The sequence below is a fragment of the Anas platyrhynchos genome, chromosome 38 (assembly GCF_047663525.1).
Source record: "Anas platyrhynchos isolate ZD024472 breed Pekin duck chromosome 38, IASCAAS_PekinDuck_T2T, whole genome shotgun sequence".
Classification (NCBI taxonomy): Eukaryota; Metazoa; Chordata; class Aves; order Anseriformes; family Anatidae; genus Anas; species Anas platyrhynchos.
This window is the reverse complement of record NC_092626.1, coordinates 837298-843950: the sequence shown is the minus strand read 5'-3', so window position 1 is coordinate 843950 and position 6653 is coordinate 837298. Positions and strand designations below refer to the sequence as shown.

Below are 6653 nucleotides of genomic sequence, written 5' to 3'. Positions count from 1 at the left end.
GACCTCAGCAAAAGGACCTCAGCATTGTGACCTCAGCATTGTGACCTCAGCATTGTGACCTCAGCATTGTGACCTCAGCTATAGGACCTCAGCATTGTGGCCTCATCAATAGGACTTTAGCAATAGGACCTCAGTATTGTAACCTCAGCATTGTACCCTCAGCAACAGGACCTCAGCAATAGCACCTCAGCAATAGGACCTCTGCATTGGGACCTCAGAAATAAGATCTCTGCATTGTGACATGAGCATTATGACCACAGCAATAGGACCTCAGCATTGTGACCTCAGCATTGTGACCTGAGCATTATGACCTCAGCAATAGGACCTCTTTGTGACCTCATTGTGACCTCAGCAATATCACCTCAGCATTGTGACCTCAGCAAGAGGACCTCAGCAATAGGACCTCAGCATTGTGACGTCAGCATTGTGACCTCAACATTGTTACCTCAGCATTGTGACCTCAGCAATAGGACCTCAGCAATGTGACCTCATCAATAGCACCTCAGCATCGTGACCTCAGCATTGTGACCTAAGCATTGCGACCTCAGAAATAGGACCTCAGCATTGTGACCTCAGCAAGAGGACCTCAGCAATAGGACCTCAGCATTGTGACCTCAGAATAGTGACCTCATCATTGTGACCTCAGCAAAAGGACCTCAGCATTGTGACCTCAGCATTGTGACCTCAGCAATAGGACCTCAGCAATAGGACCTCAGCAACAGGACCTCAGTATTGCGACCCCAGCAATAGGACCTCAGAAATAGGACCTCAGCAAAAGGACCTCAGCATTGTGACCTCAGCATTGTGACCTCAGCATTGTGACCTCAGCTATAGGACCTCAGCATTGTGGCCTCAGCAATAGGACTTTAGCAATAGGACCTCAGCATTGTAACCTCAGCATTGTGCCCTCAGCAATAGGACCTCAGCAATAGCGCCTCAGCAATAGGACCTCTGCATTGTGACCTCAAAAATAAGACCTCAGCATTGTGACCTGAGCATTATGACCTCAGCAATAGGACCTCAGCATTGTGACCTCAGCATTGTGACCTCACCAATAGGACCTCAGCAATAGGACCTCTGCATTGTGACCTCAGAAATTAGACCTCAGCATTGTGACCTCAGCATTGTGACCTCAGCAATGGGACCTCAGCATTTTGACCTCAGCATTGTGACCTCAGCAATAGGACCTCAGCAATAGGACCTCAGCAAAAGGACCTCAGCATTGTGACCTCAGCATTGTGACCTCAGCATTGTGACCTCAGCATTGTTACCTCAGCTATAGGACCTCAGCATTGTGGCCTCATCAATAGGACTTTAACAATAGGACCTCAGTATTGTAACCTCAGCATTGTACCCTCAGCAACAGGACCTCAGCAATAGCACCTCAGCAATAGGACCTCTGCATTGGGACCTCAGAAATAAGATCTCTGCATTGTGACCTGAGCATTATGACCACAGCAATAGGACCTCAGCATTGTGACCTCAGCATTGTGACCTGAGCATTATGACCTCAGCAATAGGACCTCTGCATTGTGACCTCAGCAATATCACCTCAGCATTGTGACCTCAGCAAGAGGACCTCAGCAATAGGACCTCAGCATTGTGACGTCAGCATTGTGACCTCAACATTGTTACCTCAGCATTGTGACCTCAGCAATAGGACCTCAGCAATGTGACCTCATCAATAGCACCTCAGCATCGTGACCTCAGCATTGTGACCTAAGCATTGCGACCTCAGAAATAGGACCTCAGCATTGTGACCTCAGCAAGAGGACCTCAGCAATAGGACCTCAGCATTGTGACGTCAGCATTGTGACTTCAACATTGTTACCTCAGCATTGTGACCTCAGCATTTTGACCTCAGCAATAGGACCTCAGCATTGTGACCTCAGCAATAGGACCTCAGCAATAGGACCTCAGCAATAGGACCTCAGCATTGGGACCTCAGCAATAGGACCTCAGAAATAGGACCTCAGCATGGTGACGTCAGCATTTTGACCTCAGCAATACGACCTCAGCAATGCGACCTCAGCATTGTGACCTCAGCATTGTGACCTCAGCAATAGGACCTCAGCAATAGGACCTCAGCAAAACGACCTCAGCATTGTGACCTCAGCATTGTGACCTGAGCAATAGGACCTCAGAAATAGGACCAAAGCAATAGGACATCAGCAATAGGACCTCAGCATTGTGACCTCAGCCATAGGACCTCAGCAATAGGACCTCAGCATTGGGACCTCAGCAATAGGACCTCAGCAATAGGAGCTCAACAATAGGACCTCAGCAATAGGACCTCAGCATTGTGACCTTAGCAATAGGACCTCAGCATTTTGACCTCAGCAATAGGACCTCAGAAATATGACCTCAGAAACAGGGTCTCAGAATTGTGACCTCAGCATTGTGACCTCAGCAATAGGACCTCAGCAATAGGACCTCAGCAATAGGACCTCAGCATTGTGACCTAAGCATTGTGACCTCAGAAACAGGACCTCAGCATTCTGACCTCAGCAATAGGACCTCAGCGTTGTGACCTACGCAATAGGACCTGAGCAATAGTAAGTCAGCAATAAGACCTCAGCATTTTGACCTCAGCAGTAGGACCTCAGCAATAGGACCTCAGCAATAGGACCACAGCTTGGTGACCTCAGCATTGTGACCTCAGCATAGTGACCACAACATTGTGACCTCAGCAATAGGACCTCAGCAATTGTACCTCAGCATTGTGACCTCAGAATAGTGACCTCAGCATTGTGACCTCAGCAAAAGTACCTCAGCATTGTGACCTCACCATTGTGACCTCAGCAATAGGACCTCAGCAATAGGACCTCAGCAATAGGACCTCAGTATTGCGACCTCAGCAATAGGACCTCAGCAATAGGACCTCCGCATTGTGACCTCAGCATTGTGACCTCAGCTATAGGACCTCAGCATTGTGACCTCAGCAATAGGACATAAGCAGTAGGACCTCAGCAATAGGACCTCAGGATTGTGACCTCAGCAATAGGACCTCAGCATTGTGACCTCAGCATTGTGACCTCAGCAATAGGACCTCAGCAATAGGACCTCAGCAATAGGACCCCAGCATTGTGACCTCAGCAAGAGGACCTCAGCAATAGGACCTCAGCATTGTGACCTCAGCAATAGGACCTCAGCAATAGGACCTCAGCAATAGGACCTCAGCATTGTGACCTCAGCATTGTGACCTCAGCAATAGGACCTCAGCATTGTGACCTCAGCAATAGGACCTCAGCATTGTAACCTCAGCATTGTGCCCTCAGCAATAGGACCTAAGCAATAGCGCCTCAGCAATAGGACCTCAGCATTGTGACCTCAGCATTGCGACCTCAGCAATAGGACCTCAGCAATAGGACCTCAGCAATAGGACCTCCGCATTGTGACCTCAGAAATGACACCTCAGCAACAGGACCTTCGCATTGTGACCTCAGCAATAGGACCTCAGCGATAGGACCTCAGCAATAGGACCTCAGCAATAGGAACTCAGCATTGTGACCTCAGCAAGAGGACCTCAGCAATAGGACCTCAGCATTGTGACCTCAGCATTGTGACCTCAACATTGTGACCTCAGAAACAGGACCTCAGCAATAGGATCAAAGCATTGTGACCTCAGCATTGTGACCTCAGCAATAGGACCTCAGCAATAGGACCTCAGCATTGTGACCTCAGCATTGGGACCTCAGCAATAGGACCTCAGAAATAGGACCTCAACAAGAGGACCTCAGCATTTTGACCTCAGCAATACGACCTCAGCAATAGGACCTCATCATTGTGACCTAAGCATTGCGACCTCAGAAATAGGACCTCAGCATTCTGACCTCAGCAATAGGACCTCAGCATTGTGACCTCAGCATTGTGACCTCAGCAATAGGACCTCAGCAATAGGACCTCAGCAAAAGGACCTCAGCATTGTGACCTCAGCATTGTGACCTCAGCATTGTGACCTCAGCAATAGGACTTTAGCAATAGGACCTCAGCATTGTAACCTCAGCATTGTACCCTCAGCAATAGGACCTCAGCAATAGCACCTCAGCAATAGGACCTCTGCTTTGGGACCTCAGAAATAAGACCTCAGCATTGTGACCTGAGCATTATGACCACAGCAATAGGACCTCTGCATTGTGACCTCAGAAATAAGACCTCAGCATTGTGACCTCAGCAAGAGGACCTCAGCAATAGGACCTCAGCATTGTGACGTCAGCATTGTGACCTCAACATTGTTACCTCAGCATTGTGACCTCAGCAATAGGACCTCAGCAATGTGACCTCATCAATAGCACCTCAGCATTGTGACCTCAGCATTGTGACCTCAGCAATAGGACCTCAGAAATAGGACCTCAGCATTGTGTCCTCAGCAAGAGGACCTCAGCAATAGGACCTCAGAATTGTGACGTCAGCATTGTGACCTCAACATTGTTACCTCAGCATTGTGACCTCAGCAATAGGACCTCAGCAATAGGACCTCAGCATTGTGATCTCAGCATTGGGACCTCAGCAATAGGACCTCAGAAATAGGACCTCAACAAGAGGACCTCAGCATTTTGACCTCAGCAATACGACCTCAGCAATAGGACCTCATCATTGTGACCTAAGCATTGCGACCTCAGAAATAGGACCTCAGCATTCTGACCTCATCATTGTGACCTAAGCATTGCGACCTCAGAAATAGGACCTCAGCATTCTGACCTCAGCAATAGGACCTCAGCATTGTGACCTACGCAATAGGACCTCAGCATTCTGACCTCAGCAATAGGACCTCCGCATTGTGACCTCTGCAATAGGACCTCAGCAATAGGACCTCAGCAATAGGACCACAGCATGGTGACCTCAGGATTGTGACCTCAGCAATGGGACCTCAGCATTGTGACCTCAGCATTGTGACCTCAGCTATAGGACCTCAGCATTGTGACCTCAGCAATAGGACCTCAGCAATAGGACCTCAGCAATAGGACCTCAGCATTGGGACCTCAGCAATAGGACCTCAGAAATAGGACCTCAACAAGAGGACATCAGCATTTTGACCTCAGCAATACGACCTCACCAATAGGACCTCAGCATTGTGACCTAAGCATTGCGACCTCAGAAATAGGACCTCAGCATTCTGACCTCAGCAATAGGACCTCAGCATTGTGATCTCAGCATTGGGACCTCAGCAATAGGACCTCAGAAATAGGACCTCAACAAGAGGACCTCAGCATTTTGACCTCAGCAATACGACCTCAGCAATAGGACCTCATCATTGTGACCTAAGCATTGCGACCTCAGAAATAGGACCTCAGCATTCTGACCTCATCATTGTGACCTAAGCATTGCGACCTCAGAAATAGGACCTCAGCATTCTGACCTCAGCAATAGGACCTCAGCATTGTGACCTACGCAATAGGACCTCAGCATTCTGACCTCAGCAATAGGACCTCCGCATTGTGACCTCTGCAATAGGACCTCAGCAATAGGACCTCAGCAATAGGACCACAGCATGGTGACCTCAGGATTGTGACCTCAGCAATGGGACCTCAGCATTGTGACCTCAGCATTGTGACCTCAGCTATAGGACCTCAGCATTGTGACCTCAGCAATAGGACCTCAGCAATAGGACCTCAGCAATAGGACCTCAGCATTGGGACCTCAGCAATAGGACCTCAGAAATAGGACCTCAACAAGAGGACATCAGCATTTTGACCTCAGCAATACGACCTCAGCAATAGGACCTCAGCATTGTGACCTAAGCATTGCGACCTCAGAAATAGGACCTCAGCATTCTGACCTCAGCAATAGGACCTCAGCATTGTGACCTACGCAATAGGACCTCAGCAATAGGACCTCAGCAATAAGACCTCAGCATTGTGACCTCAGCAGTAGGACCTCAGCAATAGGACCTCCGCATTGTGACCTCTGCAATAGGACCTCAGCAATAGGACCTCAGCAATAGGACCACAGCATGGTGACCTCAGCATTGTGACCTCAGCAATAGGACCTCAGCAATAGGACCTCAGCAATAGGACCTCAGTATTGCGACCCCAGCAATAGGACCTCAGAAATAGGACCTCAGCAAAAGGACCTCAGCATTGTGACCTCAGCATTGTGACCTCAGCATTGTGACCTCAGCTATAGGACCTCAGCATTGTGGCCTCAGCAATAGGACTTTAGCAATAGGACCTCAGCATTGTAACCTCAGCATTGTGCCCTCAGCAATAGGACCTCAGCAATAGCGCCTCAGCAATAGGACCTCTGCATTGTGACCTCAAAAATAAGACCTCAGCATTGTGACCTGAGCATTATGACCTCAGCAATAGGACCTCAGCATTGTGACCTCAGCATTGTGACCTCACCAATAGGACCTCAGCAATAGGACCTCTGCATTGTGACCTCAGAAATAAGACCTCAGCATTGTGACCTCAGCATTGTGACCTCAGCAATGGGACCTCAGCATTGTGACCTCAGCATTGTGACCTCAGCAATAGGACCTCAGCAATAGGACCTCAGCAAAAGGACCTCAGCATTGTGACCTCAGCATTGTGACCTCAGCATTGTGACCTCAGCATTGTGACCTCAGCTATAGGACCTCAGCATTGTGGCCTCATCAATAGGACTTTAGCAATAGGACCTCAGTATTGTAACCTCAGCATTGTACCCTCAGC

General features: G+C 48.9%; 1 pseudogene; it reads left to right on the top strand.

The window, feature by feature from the left end:
* Positions 1-306: 306 nt before the first annotated feature.
* The window catches only part of LOC140001143 (very low-density lipoprotein receptor pseudogene), a 168959-nt pseudogene continuing 162612 nt past the window's right edge, over positions 307-6653 (top strand).